The sequence below is a fragment of the Hibiscus syriacus genome, unplaced genomic scaffold (genome assembly GCF_006381635.1).
Source record: "Hibiscus syriacus cultivar Baekdansim isolate YM2019G1 unplaced genomic scaffold, ASM638163v2 tig00111127_pilon, whole genome shotgun sequence".
In the NCBI taxonomy this organism is placed as follows: Eukaryota; Viridiplantae; Streptophyta; class Magnoliopsida; order Malvales; family Malvaceae; genus Hibiscus; species Hibiscus syriacus.
The window spans coordinates 7,666-23,956 of NW_024062988.1; the positions used below are offsets into that span (position 1 = coordinate 7,666).

Genomic DNA, 16,291 nt, shown 5'->3' on the forward strand with positions numbered 1-16,291 from the left:
CAAGTCAAAGCGCGATTACAATTTCCTCGGTTCTCGTGAGTATGATCCGCAAAAATTAATTGTTTGAAATTACTTGTAGGAGAGGAGCACCGGAGAAATCTGGAAGCAGAAGCAGTTGGGATTTTGCAAAGTAGATTAAAGAGAGTGGTTGTGCGTAAAAGACGGGTAAGTGAGTGATTGAGAGCGTGCTAGGTAAAATATTTTGAAGCCAACTCCATACCGAACCCAAAAATAGTAATCCTCCTGGGAAAATAGTAATACAAATTCTATCTAATCTACTCTATTCCCTAGTTATATACAGAGATTGATTTAGCGTGTTGGAGTGGAACACGTCAAAACTCAAATCCTATAGGCATAAACCAAGAGCTGCCCTTGGTGAAGACCTGAAGGGAACAAATTGGAAAGGTATTACATAAATGACAAAAAAACACTATTGTGGAGAACTCTGTATCATTTGGTAGCTGTGTGATCTTTTAGTTTGCTGTTGTTTTCAATTCCGTTCTTTTCCTTTGGCTGCCTCTGCCTCTACAGTTGATTCTTTTTGCTTTTCTAACCCCCCTGCTACTTCTACAACACTATAGATATAAGTTTGGTAAGATACAATGGTTTTGTGGCTCATGAAACGAGGCTGAGGTCCTTCCCTTTTCGGTTGAGGTCCTCACCCATTTGCTTTTTAAGCTTCATTGCAGTGCACCTTTTTGCCTTCCTTGATTCAGATTTTCAGAGATTTTACTAGGTAAAATCAGAAAAATCTTTCTTTTTCTTGTGCATTGCGGTTATTGTGGATGTAGCATTCAAATACTGAAAAACTCTCCTTGGGGGTACAGAAGTTCAGATTCAGTTACCTTCTACACTGCCAAAACCATATTTAATTTCCCTGCTTTGATCCTGTTAACTTTCACTGTTCGAATACCAACTCCAGAGTTCTCTCTTCTTTTAAGGATTCAAAACTTTTCCCTTCTCTCTTTGAGAGAAAAAAAAATGAACAGCTCTACCAATTATGTTTGCTGCCACAGAAATAGACACCTTATTGTTCCTTTGCTGTTTCTCCTGATTTCAAGCTTGACCCAAGTTACATTCATGGCTGCAGAAGGTGACTTTCTTGTTTTCCTTTCCTAAATTTCAAATAACAATCTTCAAATTTAGAAACACAAACCTATTTATTAACTTCTTTACACTTGCTTTCATGTTATTACAGGAAGGTCTCTTTCCAGGTTGCTTGAGGTTGCGCAGGTATCAAGATCAAAATCCCATTTCTATTCTTGCTTATTTCTTAACATCCAATCAGAAATGACAGATTCCAATAATGTTGTATTAAACAGAAAGGAATTGAAGAAGAGAAGTCATTTATGATGAACAGTTTGGTAGGGTCAAGGCCACCAAGGTGTAAGAGAAGGTGCAGCTCCTGCCCCAACTGTGAGGCAATTCAAGTTCCCGTCGAAACACTATCCAAAAGCCGCTGAAGCCGCCAATTCTCAGCTGTATTCTTCTTTGTTGCATACTCAAGAGGCGATGATATCTCAAATTACAAACCCATGAGCTGGAAATGCAAGTGTGGAAACCTGATTTATAACCCATGATTGAAGTAAAAATAAAACATTGTTCAGTTTAAACACCTCTTCTTTTTTTTAACCGTGGATATAAGGGCAAAAATTGACTTCCAATTCTTTATATTATCTTTCAATCTTCCCTCTCGTATGATAGAAGAGATCAGATACGGGTTATCAAGAAAGATATAATTATTTTCGTTTTTATTTAATTAAGATGTATTTATCTTAAGTTCGGTCGTTAACACTTAATAATAGTTAAAAATTTTGATATAATTACACATCTGATTAATATTATTTATATATTTTTTTAATTTAGTCGTATCTTTAATAAATTAAAATAAATTTGATCATTCAATCGAATGATATTAAATGTCATGTCACGTATTATCATTCGATTGAAAAATTAACTTTATTTTATTTTAATTTAATATATTTATTTCTATTAATCAAATAGTAGCATGTATTTCCCTTTAGTTGAAAGAAAACAAAATAAAGCAAATTTGGTCCAAAAAAATTCAAATATGTTACTTAACAAATTGAATATGTATCCAACGATTAAGCCAAGACCATTGCTTGGTCTAAAATAGATAATATGGTGTATATATTTTGTATCATAATGTATAAATACATAAATTCATAATATTTTTATATATTAACTTATGAAATCTGTTTTATTATTAACTTAATTTAAAAATATTTTTTTTATTTAAAAATATGTATCTTATGCTAAAATTTATAAAATTTATTTAAATGTATGACTAAATGAAGATAATAAATAACAGGAATCAAATGCGTGATTATATCAACTATCACGTTATATATTTTATTAATTGTTAAAATCAGTTAACCCATGATGACCACTTCTTAATTAAAAAAATTAAATTGATTATATTTTAATTAAATAAATTCGAAAGTGATCATATCTCATATTTTTTGAAATTAATGATTAAAAGTAGATATAATATAAATATAAGTGATTATATGTGTAGTTAACTCTTATTTTTTTTCTTTGTTATTTTTTAAAAATAATATTTTATTTTAAGAAAATTTAAGAATAAAATATAAGCCGATTCGTTTCACTTAAAAAATGTCTTCAATTGTCATTAAAAATTCCATTTAAAGTGGCTGGATGAGGTCACAGATTTGTTAACGTTGATGACAAAGTGACGACATTTGTCATTATAAAAGATATAAAGATTAAGGTGAAAGTCTGACATCCCGAAGAAAATGAGTTAATGATTTTATTATTAATTTTTTAAAAAAATCGATAAAATATTATCGAAAATATTATTATTTCTATCAATTTTATTATTATTAGGTGTTTTATTAATTTTATTAATATATCCAGTAAAATGCTATTGATTTTATTATTATTGGGCACTTTACTGAAAATGTCAAAAAATATTAATGTTTATGTAGAAATAATAATGTTTTATATATATTTTTACCAATTTTATTAAAAATATAATAAGAAAACTAATAACACATTTTCTTGATCATATATTAAAATTATCGCACGAAAACACTCACCAAAGATGAAGACAACTATGCTTTCGTATGTTACAAGATATGCAAGCTTAGAGGTTTAAACTTGATTCTTCCTTGTCGCATTGCCCCACATTACTTTTATTTATTTATTCATACCATTTTTATTTATGAACATGAGATATTTTAAGAATTATTTATGAAAATAATATTTTTATGTCATGCTACTCATGTAGGTTGAAGCCATGTCAAAAACTTATTTTAAAAAAGTGTACGAAAATAATTATTTATTGCTTATTAAGGTGACAGGTAACAATACCTAAGATCAGATTTGATTTTCTGATTAGGAAATTTAGCATAAAAAAATTAAAAATAAAAGAACCCAGTGGTTTAATAAATGAGCTGGAGCGCCAAGAAATGGCTGACACAACCAATGAAGCAATAGTTAATAATTTTTTTCCAGAAAATATGATACATGCGTCATTCAATCAATCATATCCAGTGATATGCATGAACAAGTTGAGAAAATGATGGTCGGGTGTAGTTTACCCTGCTTCGAAAAGCTCACTTGCTTGCTAATAAGAGAAGGGATTAAATTAGTTAAGATGTATGCATGGGCTGCACAGTAAAAGTAAAACCTCTTCATAAACCGAACCCTCACATTAAGCCAATGAATCAAACAAATGTTGAGTGGCATTCCCTCTTCTTCAAACACCTCGTTGTTTTGTTTTGTTGTCATATCCTTTTCAGCCACTTCTCTCCATTTTTATGGCTCTGGCCTTTCCTCATCTTACCAATTCCCCTTGTGTTGTATACATCAGAAATATTGCTGCTGCTGAAATAAAGTAGAGATTCTCTTACATATGCAGATTCCAGGTTACAAAAGGGGATGTGGTTTTTCCTTATCAGAATCATTTTTTTCATCAACGAGGGCATCTTTTCTACTTCCCACTTCTGTTGCTGGTGATCTGCATTCTGGTTTATCAACTTCTCTCACCCTTTCTTTAATCAACGTCCTTTCCTTCTTTGTTAATTCCTTGAGAAAATTCTCCAAGTTTGAAGGGATTTGTTTGATTCTTAAGGTAAATGACATCAATGGTAATCCAAACCTATGTCTTTGGCTTATGATAAACTATTTGCGACTTCTGCAAAGGAAAGCAAATTCCAGCTTATTAGATGATGGGATAGAAGGATGTGATCGATATAAAAGACAAGGAAGTTGAGGATCTTATTGATGAAGAATGAAGGCGACGACACTTTACAAGATCGAACACAATAAGCAGTACAATATTTTTTTTTGGATAAGTAATTTATATTCCATCCAAGAAAGCATTTTACAACCAACAAAGTTACCTCAAGACAGACCCCGATTCAAATATAAACGCCTATTAACATCATCAAGCCTAGACATGTCATATCTACTCAACTTGACTCTAACAGTCACTTTTATACTATTTACAATTACATCAACAGAGCGAGACGAGCCTCTAAAGAGCCTATGATTACGCTCTTCCCAAACAGAATACAACAGACCAGTCCAAGCGAGTTTTAGGATACGAACTCTGAGAGATTTGCCCTTCAAATTTGCAATCAACCAATGAAAAAGATCATCCCAGTTGCTCACGTCATAACGAACATCGCAAGAAGTTAGAACAATATCCCACACTTCCTTTGCAAAAGAGCATTCAACAAAAAGGTGATCTTGAGATTCAATGCCAGAGCCACACAAACCACAGACATTATCAATAGCCAAACCAAAGCGAACAAGCCTATCTTTAGTAGACAGCCTATCGAGAATGACCATCCACGAGATAAGAGAGAATTTGGGGATGTGAGCATGGAACCATATCAGTCTGTGCCAGTTTACCTTCGCCCTGCAATCCCGGATATTGTCCCAAATCCATTTGCCTTTAATAAGACTCCAGTTGGCACAAGGGAGGAATAACCGTCTAGCCTCCTCTCGCATACTCAGAAGTTTGCTTAGGATCCAACTGAAGTGGGCTTTGCACTCAACATCCCAAAAGCTAACTGTTTTGAGATAGTATTCTTTGATCCAGGCAATCCAAAGAGAGCCTTCATTAGCCAATATGTTTTTTACAAGGAGCAAACAACAAGCCACAAGGCTTCTAAGACCCAACCCACCCTCAGACTTCAAGGAGCATATTTGGCTCCATCCCACACGAGCTCCTTTTGCTGATGAATCACTGCCCTTCCAGAAGAAACGCATACAAAGACGTTCAATATCCCTAATAATTCCCTTGGGCAAAATCAACTGCCTACTCCGATAATTAAAAATGCTGAACATAACAGTTTTAATCAATTGGAGCCTACTACCATAACTCAGGTTCTTGTTAGACCAAAGCTTGAGCTTATCCTTGATATTTCTTCAATAGTACAATATATACATTGCATAGTGTGTTTTTATATTTACTACATAATATATTAAAATACTTCAATTTAAGTTAAATTTTATTTAGATACTTCAATTTAAGTTAAATTTTATTTAGACGATGACATCGTATTATCATATGTTGATGAAAATATATTTTTTATTTTACCTTATCAACGATTAAAAATGTATGAATTTTTTTATCTGATGTATTTTTGTAGTCATCTTAGATGTCGATGAACTTATCTCGTTGTACTCCCTATTTTATTGGTTTATATTTTCTCAAAATATCTTTAAAGCTCATAAAAAGTATACACAAAATCTATTATTTATTTAAGTTTAAAACTTTCTCGTATTTAAGGAATTTGGGGTATTTATTTGAAATTTCAAATGGTGAGAAGTATTCTTTCAAAAAGAACAACAATATATCTCAAAACTAGATTTATCGAACAATCATCGGAAGAGATCCAAACATTAAAACGTTGAACGTTTAGATGATTTTTTATCAATTTTAAGTAAATTTGTAAAAAATCAACCCATAAAGAAGAAAGAAGAATGAAATACTGTTTTCATTTCTTGGCTTTATTTATTGACTACGGCCATGTAAATCTAAACATTTCCTTGGCTTTTCATTTCCTAACTAATTAAAAAGTTTTTTTTTTAACAAAGTGATGGAATTTCAAGCTCAGTAGGGAACTCAAGTGAGCTTTCACTAAATATTTTAGCTTAGCTAATCAAAATGATCCTTGCATCACAGGCTTCAACTAAATTATCATCTGACTAAGCAAAAAATTTGCAAATACCATCAATTAAGTGTAAATTTGTAAATTCCTGGGATCTAAATCTATAGGTTCCAAGAAAACTACAGATTCCAAATACCATCAATTAAGAAAGCACTAGAAGTTCAAAATCTTGTCTCTTTGTAGCAACTTATAATCAAATTACTCGAACAGAATTGCACATTCCGAATGTTCTGAATGCTTTGTGAGTCCATCAGACAGAAGTCCAGAATCTAAGTGCAAACAGATGATATCAATTAGTACTCATTCGAATATAAAGCCGACACTGAGAAATCCCTGCAACAGCAATAAGATCAAAGAAAACGAAAGTAGATGAGTTCATTCTCAGGTATGCTTGTCATGTCTTTCTTGAAGCGCATTCGATTGTAATAGCATCCATTTAATTGATGTCCCTGAAATCGAAGTCCCATGGAAATGATAAGCCAAAACATTTAACCAGACCATGGCGATTAGCGAGCTAAAGGAAATAAATGAATGAAATGCTTACACTTTCTCAAATAAGCTCTTATCCACTATTCTACTCAATTTGGGTCCTTAAAGTATTATTTTTGTTTAAAGGAACCCCCTTTTTTACACGAAAAACCACTAAAATCATTAGAAAAATTAAGGGTTGGTTTATGTTCTTAATCAGATAAAAATAGTAATGTAAGAGTTTAGTTGGATGCAATAAAAGGTTAGGCTTACATAAGAATTTTATAAAACTACCAAGACGTTTGTAGTAATTTAACCAATATGGTGAAATACCAAAGAAGGTTCAAGAAGGATGCCATAGGCTTTTGCAAGCAGAGATTTCCCTTTTTGCAGTCATAAAAGTTTAGGACCTCCTCAGTTCAATGTAGTCCTATGCTGATAGCAATTGCAACATAAGGTCACAAACCTAGCAATCGAGGATAATACTATTGTCGTTTATCATATTTTAATCTGATTATTTTTCTTTGTCGGTTATACAATCCACAAATTTTGATGTAATAAAAAAAGGTAACAAGGCTTGAGGGAAAGAGTTCAGCAACTTAGATTAAAGCTTCATGCAAAAGTAGTGACAAGCAACACAAACATAATATGATGGCATGTCTACTCATGAGTAACATACCTGCAAATATGCCTACAGTTTTCAGATTTGAGAGGGCCATTGTGAGGTAGAAGAGGTATTCAGTCAAAAAGTGACCAAAGGCATAGATGAATGACAATAACGTCACCAAGTATAGTGGCTTATTTTCCAAGTTAAATGCACAAAGAAAGCAGAGGGTACAAGTCAAAAGTGTCCAAACTCCAATTGTCCTCCCATGAACTTCAGTCACTGCATATCAAAACAGGAGATGACCAGTTATAAGATCTGGAATGGCATATTCCTCAGCAGAAAACATATTTCCGTCTGGGGTCAAAGCCTTTTTCGTAGTTATACTGATACCGGAGTCTTATTCAATTTTCTAATATATATCACAAAAAACTGCTGTTTTTTTGTGTGAAAGATGTTAAGAAATAATAGAACAGTAATAAGGGTACAGAAGGGAAACTAAACCATATCCATTCTACAATTGACAAATATTATATCTCAAAGGCTCGTCATCATAAGTTCCAATGTCTCAACTCTCAGGTATGAGGTTTTTGTAGTTCTAAAGAATTTTGATATTAGAGTTAATTAATTGATTTTAATATTTTAGTTTAATTAGTTTTTTAAATTGATGTTAATTTTTTTTATTAATATAGGGGTAAATACAAGTCAGCCTCTGTTTAAAAATAATTTTTAATTATTTGACATTGAACGTTCACAACCACGTCCCTGATGCTCGAACTCGGGACCTCAAAGAATAATAATAAAGGCTGTTCAATTCATGCAATTGATGTTAATTTAAAAATATATACTTTTATAAAAAGAGTAATACATTAATATCCCGTCATGTCACCTTCACTACAATATTATCGTCGAATAGGTACAAAACATGGTAAATGTTAATCTCTTTTTTTTTTCTTTGTACATAAGAGTTTTGAATTTGCTTGTTAGTGGTAAAACCGTATAAAGGTAACTTATGACACCTCTTGCGTAAAGTTCTTTTCAAGAATGAGGAAAAAAAATCTAAATCAGCCAAGTAAATCCCGGTGAGGCTGGTCCTGACATTTTAAGAGCCCTAGGTAAAATAAGAGATAAGGGTCCTTAAAAAAATAACTTAAAATTCAAGAATAAATTTCGGTAAACACCAAACAAATTTTTTCATTAAAAATTATACGAGTAGATTCTATTACATTAATCAACATTATTTTACCAAATACATAAAGAGACATCTCAATTTTAACTCAATTTACTCCTATTATGTATTCAATCATCTCTTAGAATCGTTTTTCTTAATCGAAAATTGACGCCTCTCACCTACAAAACAACATACACAAATTCTCATAAGAAACGGTTTCTTCTAGCATTTTGATATTCAAAGTCATTGATAATAACATCAACATCAATGTTTCCTATCATCTCCTTCTCAATAGCTAATGTTGCTAAACCATTCAACTTTTCTTGTGACATTGATGACCTCAAGTACGTTTTTATTAATTTAAGCTTTGAGAAACTTCTTTCGGTTGAAGCTACGGTCACAGGCACAGTTAATAAAATCCTATAAGCAATTGAAGCATTCGGATAACAATCTGCATATTTGACAAACTTAAAAATTTCAGTGGCGGATAACAATTATGTCGACAAAGTCATTTGTAAGACTTTCAATTCAGAGAAAATATCATCTAAGTCAACATCCGATGAATTGCCATGAGAAAAGATAGAATGAAAATGAGCACAACATTCTTTAAACTCATTATTGTCTAATGACTTTAACTTATTTGAATCATATAAAAATCCAAAAATACTTTCAAATGTCTTCAATTGCTCAAATCTATTCTTCAAAGAAGTAATTGTCATATCTACCACAACAAAAAAATAATTGACTTTAAATGACTCTTCAGGCGATTCAACTTCGTTATCCTCATTATTCTCTCCAAAAAATTTCTTCCTAATCACACGACGTTTTGTGAGAAAGATAGGCTCCACATCCATTTCAAGTGCAAGACTTTTAGCTACATTCATACTAGTTGTAAAGCCTTCATCTCTATATTTTTCGAAGTATGGCATCACATCTTCTAATTGCCTTATGATAGTACCAATGCACATAGACTTATATTGTAATTTTTTGCTTACCATATTAACATCAAATAAAATGTCATACCAAATCACAACACCAAGCAAAAGCTCAAAACTTGAGAGTGCATTCACCAAACTTTCAGCTTCACTTTTTGACTTTGCATCATTTTCACAATATTCATATATTTCACACAGAGTCAAATCTTATTTGGGGATATTGAAATCTAATAACTTTGACACTTTTAATTCGACTCTCTCATCGAGTATTTGATAAATATTTCACAGTTAATCCAGGAACATTATCAAGTAAAATTTTCCATCTCTTTGTAGAACCCGAAAACAATGCATATATGCGTTGAATAACTCCAAAAAAAGAAATAGCTTTAACACAAGAATGTGTCATATCACCAAGAGTGAGATTTAGACTATGACAAGCACAAGGCATGTATAATGCTTTTGGATTAATTTCAAGAAATCTTTTTTGAACACCTTGGTGTTGTCCTTTCATATTAGAACCGTTATCATAACCTAGTCCCCTCACATCATCAACATTAAGATCAAGAGACTTCAAAATATTTTGTAATTCATTAAAGAGTCCTAATCCATATGTATCATCCACTTTTAGAAATTCCAAAAAGAACTCCTCAATTTTAACTTTGTTATTTAATATATTAACACATCGAACTATGAGGGTCATTTGTTCTTGATGGCTCACATCAGGCGTACAACCAAAAATTATGAAAAAGTATTTAGCCTCTTTAATGATATAATTTCTCAAACTTTGAGACAAAAGAGAAATGAACTCATTTTGAATTTTATGTCCAAGATAATGAATTTTATGATCCTGAATGCGTCTAACATGATCTTGCATAATCACATCAAACTCTGCAATTATTTCAATCAATCCCAGAAAATTACCATTGTTATCTTGATATAGTTTTTCATTAGATCCTCGAAATGCAAAATTATGTTTAGCAAGACATTTTACAACTGAGAATATTCTTTGTAACATTTGTCTCCAATGCTCTTTTTCTTTCATAATCTCTTCTTGCAAAATTTTATTGATTGTTATCAAATCTTACTCTCAATTCATTCCAAGTATTCATAAAAGTCATATGTTCAACACTATTTTCATGTTGTTTAAGCCTTTGGCTAATATGTTTCCAATCACTTAAGCCATCATTTGCTAACAAACTTACATTACTAATCAATTTGAATAACTTGCAACAAAAACAATATACTTTGTCAACATTTTTGGAATAAACTAACCATTTTCTATCACTAGTCTCACAATTGCTCAACTTTCTAGAATAACATTCATATGAGAAATGTCTATAATATTTATCAACACGAAATTCAATATCCATTTCTCTTATGGGCCCTTTTTTAACAAATATATCCCTCGCATTATTGTCAAGATTCTCCTAATTTATTTACATTACTAATCGATTTGAACAACTTGCAACAAAAACAATATACTTTGTCAACATTTTTTGAATAAACTAACCATTTTCTATCACTAGTCTCACCATTGATCAACTTTCTAGAATAACATTCATATGAGAAATGTCTATAATATTTATCAATAGGAAATTCAAGATCGATTTCTCTTATGGGCCCTTTTTCAACTAATATATCCCTCGCATTATTGTCAAGATTCTCCCAATTTATAGGATCGTATATATTCAAATGAGGAAGTTTTTCTTCACCAATGCTTAAATTTTCATCAATTGGCACATCATTAAAGTCAATTGGATCATTCACATTTTCAGGATTTTCAATGTGCAAATTTTCAGTTGATTGATTCAAAGTTTCATGAGAATCAACCTTTTTAAACACAAATTTATCAAGAGCTCCTTTTTGTGACTTCTTTAACTCCTCCTCTCGCTTCCTTTTTTCACTTCCAGACAAATGTTTTTTAGGCAACATCTCATCAAAGAGTTAAACACAAACCAATTCTAATAAATAAGTATAAGAAAAGAACAATTGCACCTGGATTCTTCAATTAGAATTGTAACAAGATAAAATCTCAATTTCTCAATTTGATATTTGACATAAATATTAATAGTTATAACATGAACACCAAAATAAAAATATCAAAAAGTATATTAAAGATACAAGGGTTGGAATAAAATAAACTAAAACTTGAAGTTTAATTCAAAATAAATAGGCTGATGAATACATCCAAAACTAACATCAGATCTAACCCGAAAAAGACCCGACCCTTCGAATACCTCGCACTCCGGCAACCCTCGACGACGGAGCAGCCTATACTCACCCCCAAAACCATCGAACCTTCCTCTCAAAACCTAGATCTAGGTATAAAACCAACATGCAGGAACCCTAGAACGTTTAAGTTATTCGGCCTCTTTCCCTATGACCTAACCGTCGGCCCCAACTCCGGTGAGACCCCTCATTTCTCAGGTAAATTCTAGGCTTATTTATTTTTTATATTTATTATTTCGAATATATGTATTAATCGTTACTATGCTCGACAAGGAAAAAAATGTTATGTATTCGAACTAAAAAAACATAATCTCTTGATGAATTAGAAGTTAACCGATCAGAAAAAAAACACATACATCCGAACAGAATAATATGTAACCTTTGGAGTCTACTATTTCTTGAATATGAGCGTTTACAATGTATTTTTGCTAAGATTTTTCCCTTGTTTCAATCTGTTTTTCTCTTTCCGTTCGACTCCTCCCACATCTTGTTGTTATGCTCCTTTTATTTATTCTCCTTAGGTAAGAGGTCTAATGAGTAGGATTTTATTTTTTCTCTGATTTGGTGAAGAAATCTCCACTTTTTTATATTTATTTTTGTTTTTTAATCATTAGTGGTTTAAGTAAAAATTTGAGTGGGATTATGAGAATGGTGGAGACATGGGCTGCTTGACTTCAAGTGGGAGCTGAGCTGTTGTAGCATGTGCAATAGGAAAGTGCTTCACGTGGGGTCATGGGCTGTTGAATAAAATAAGAAAAATGGTGCTTACATTAATATATTTTTATTATTAGATTAACTATATAATTATTCGTTAAATTATGTAAAAATATTTTTTTAATTATTAAAACTTAAAAATTATAAAATTATTATTATTTTTAAGAATGAGCTTCCTCCAAACCTAGGCCCTAGGCGGTCGCACTCCACGCCTGGGCTCAGGGTCGACCCTGGTGATTACAAAGCTCTTTCCTTGGACGTTGAGAGAAGAGCCTGCAAGCATCAATACAAAAGTCAACGGCAGCGGCTAAGGTCACGTAAGCAGCTGCATATTCAGTACAGTTCACGTGCTACACTCCCCTCCACGTAAGGTTTACTGTATTTCCCTTCTCCTTCCACGTGAGCCGACATTACGAACCCTCGATACATAAAAAAATGGTCATAGTCCGTACTCGAAAACCCCGCTACCCAGGGTCGACCCTGAGCCCAGGCGTGAAGTGCGACCGCCTAGGGCCCCAGGTTTGGAGGGGGGTCATTCTTAAAATTAATAATAATTTTATAATTTTTAAGTTTTTATAATTAAAAAATATTTTTACATAATTTAACGAATAATTATATAGTTATTTTAATAATAAAAATATATCAATGTAAGCACAATTTTTCTTATTTTATTCAACAGCCTATGACCCCACGTGAAGCACTTTCCCATTGCACATGCTACAACAGCTCAGCGCCCACTTGAAGCCAAGCAACCCATGGCCCATTCCTCCACCATTCCCATAATCTCACTCAAATTTTTACCTAAACCACTAAGGATTAAAAAACAAAAATAAATCTTAAAAAGTAGGGATTTCTTCACCAAATCAGAGAAAAAAATGGAATCCTACTCATTAGACCTTATCATCTTACCTAAGGAAAATAAATAAAAGGAGCATAACAACGAGAGGTGGGAGGAGTCGAACGGGAAGAGAAAAAACATATTGAAACAAGGGAAAAATATTAGCAAAAATACATTGTAAACGCTCATATTCAAGAAATAGCAGACTCCAAAGGTTACATATTATTCTTTTTTTTTATTCTGTTCGGATGTATGTGTTTTTTCTGATCGGTTAACTTCTAATTCATCGAGAGATTATGTTTTTTAGTTCGAATACATAACATTTTTTCTTGTCGAGCATAGTAACGATTCATACATATATTCGAAATAATAAATATAAGAAAAAAAAAGCCTAGAATTTACCTGAGAAAGGAGGGGTCTCACCGGAGTTGGGGCCGACGGTTAGGTCATATAAAAGGAGGTCGAATAGCTTAAACGTTCTAGGGTTTTTGCATGTAGGTTTTATACCTAGATCTAGGTTTTGAGAGGTAGATTCGACAGTTTTGGGGGTGAGTAGAGGCTGCTCCGCCGTCGAGGGTTGTCGGAGTGCGAGGTATTCGAAGGGTCGGGTCTTTTTCGGGTTAGAGTCGATATTAGTTTTGGGGTTTTGGATGTATTCATCAGCCTATTTATTTCTATTTTATTTCGAAATAAACTTCAAGTTCTAGTTTATTTTATTCCAGCCTTTGTATCTTTAATATATTTTTTGATGTTTTTATTTTGGTGTTCATGTTATAACTATTAATATTTATGTCAACAGTGTCAATTATCAAATTGGGAATTTAAGATTTTATCTTGCTCCAATGGGTTACAATTCTAATTGAATAATCCAGGTTCAATTGTTCTTTTCTTATACTTATTTATTAGAATTGGTTTGTGTTCGACTCTTTGATGAGATGTTGCCTAAAAAACATTTGTCTGGAAGTGAAAAAATGAATAAAAAATGAAGCGAGAGGAGGAGATAAAGAAGTCACACAAAGGTGCTCTTGATAAATTTGTGTTTAAAAAGATTTATTCTCATGAAACTTTGAATCAATTAACTGAAAATTTGCATACTGAAAATCCTGGAAATTATGAAAATGTGAATGATGAAGTGAATGATCCAATTGACTTTAATGATGTGCCAATTGATGAAAATTTAGACATTGGTGAAGAAACACTTCCTCATTTGAATATATATGATCCTATAAATTGGGAGAATCTTGACAATAATGCGAGGGATATAATAGTTGAAAAAGGGCCCACAAGAGAAATGGATCTTGAATTTCATGTTGATAAATATTATAGACATTTCTCATATGAATGTTATTCTAGAAAGTTGAGCAATGGTGAGACTAGTGATAGAAAATGATTAATTTATTCCAAAAATATTGATAAAGTATATTGTTTTTGTTGCAAGTTGTTCAAATCGATTAGTAATGTAAGTTTGTCAGCAAATGATGGCTTAAGTGATTGAAAACATATTAGTCAAAGGCTTAAACAACATGAAAATAGTGTTGAACATATTACTAATATGAATACTTGGAATGAATTGAGAGTAAGATTGGATAAAAATCAAACAACTGATAAAAATTTGCAAGAAGAGATTATGAAAGTGAAAGAGCGTTGGAGACAAGTGTTACAAAGAATATTCTCAGTTGTGAAATGTCTTGCTAAACATGATCTTGCATTTCGATGATCCAATGAAAAACTATATCAAGATAATAATGGTAATTTTCTGGGATTGATTGAAATGATTTAGAGTTTGATGTGATTATGCAAGATCATGTTAGACGCATTTAGGATCGTGAAATTCATTATCATTATCTTGAACATAAAATTCAAAGTGAGTTCATTTCCCTTTTGTCTCAAAGTGTGAGAAATTCTATCATTAAGATCATTAAAGAGGCTAAATACTTTTACATAATTTTTTGTTGTACGCCTGATGTGAGCCATCAAGAATAAATGACTCTCATAGTTCGATGTGTTAATATATTAAATAACAAAGTTAAAATTGAGGAGTTCTTTATGGAGTTTCTGAAAGTGGATGATACATATGGATTATGACTCTTTAATGAACTACAAAATGTTTTGAAGTCTCTTGATCTTAATGTTGATGATGTGAGGGGACTAGGTTATGATAACAGTTCTAATATGAAAGGACAACACCAATGTGTTCAAAAAAGATTTATTGAAATTAATCCAAAAGCATTATACATGCCTTGTGCTTGTCATAGTCTAAATCTCACTCTTGGTGATATGGCACATTCTTGTGTTAAAGTTATTTCTTTTTTCGGAGTTGTTCAACGGATATATGCATTGTTTTCGAGTTCTACAAAGAGATGGAAAATTTTACTTGATAATGTTCATGGAATAACTATGAAATATTTATCAAATACTCGATGGGAGAGTCGAATTAAAAGTATCAAAGCTATTAAATTTCAATGCCCCCAAATAAAATTGACTCTGTGTGAATTATATGAATCTTGTGAAAATGATATAAAGTCAAAAAGTGAAGTTGAAAGTTTGGTGAATACACTCTCAAGTTTTGAGTTTTTGCTTGGTGTTGTGATTTGGTATGACATTTTATTTGTTGTTAATATGGTAAGCAAGAAATTACAATCTAAGTCTATGTGCATTGATACTACCATAAGGCAATTAGAAGGTGTGATGTCCTACTTTGAAAAATATAGGGATGAAGGCTTTACAACTAGTATGAATGTAGCTAAAAGTCTTGCACTTAAAATGGATGTGAAGCCTATCTTTCCCACAAAACGTCGTGTGATTAGAAAGAAATTTTTTGGAGATAATAATGAGGATAACGAAGTTGAATCGCCTGAAGAGTCATTTAAAGTCAATTATTTTTTTGTTGTGGTAGATATGTCAATTACTTCTTTGAAGAATAGATTTGAGAGACATTTGAAAGTATTTTTGGATTTTTATATGATTCAAATAAGTTAAAGTCATTAGACGATAATGAGTTGAAAAGATGTTGTGCTCATTTTCATTCTACCTTTTCTCATGGCAATTCATCGGATGTTGACTTAGATGATATTTTCTCTGAATTGAAAGTCTTACAAATGACTTTGCCGACATAATTGTTATCCGCCACTGAAATTCTTAAGTTTGTCAAATCTGCAGATTGTT

The 16,291-nt window shown here is 32.0% G+C and overlaps 1 long non-coding RNA gene and 3 pseudogenes across 1 annotated transcript; 2 read left to right on the forward strand and 2 right to left on the reverse strand.

Annotated features, from left to right (window-relative positions):
- The first annotated feature begins 554 nt into the window (after window positions 1–554).
- On the forward strand, window positions 555–1,669 carry LOC120154260 (annotated as a pseudogene).
- A 4,622-nt stretch (window positions 1,670–6,291) lies between these two features.
- On the reverse strand, window positions 6,292–7,522 carry LOC120154255. The gene is made up of 2 exons (XR_005518873.1): window positions 7,315–7,522; window positions 6,292–6,616 (listed from the first exon to the last, which is right to left on the reverse strand). It is a non-coding gene; the product is annotated as an uncharacterized LOC120154255 (long non-coding RNA).
- A 1,091-nt stretch (window positions 7,523–8,613) lies between these two features.
- Window positions 8,614–11,277, reverse strand: LOC120154270 (annotated as a pseudogene).
- A 2,784-nt stretch (window positions 11,278–14,061) lies between these two features.
- On the forward strand, window positions 14,062–15,521 carry LOC120154272 (annotated as a pseudogene).
- The last annotated feature ends 770 nt before the right edge of the window (window positions 15,522–16,291 follow it).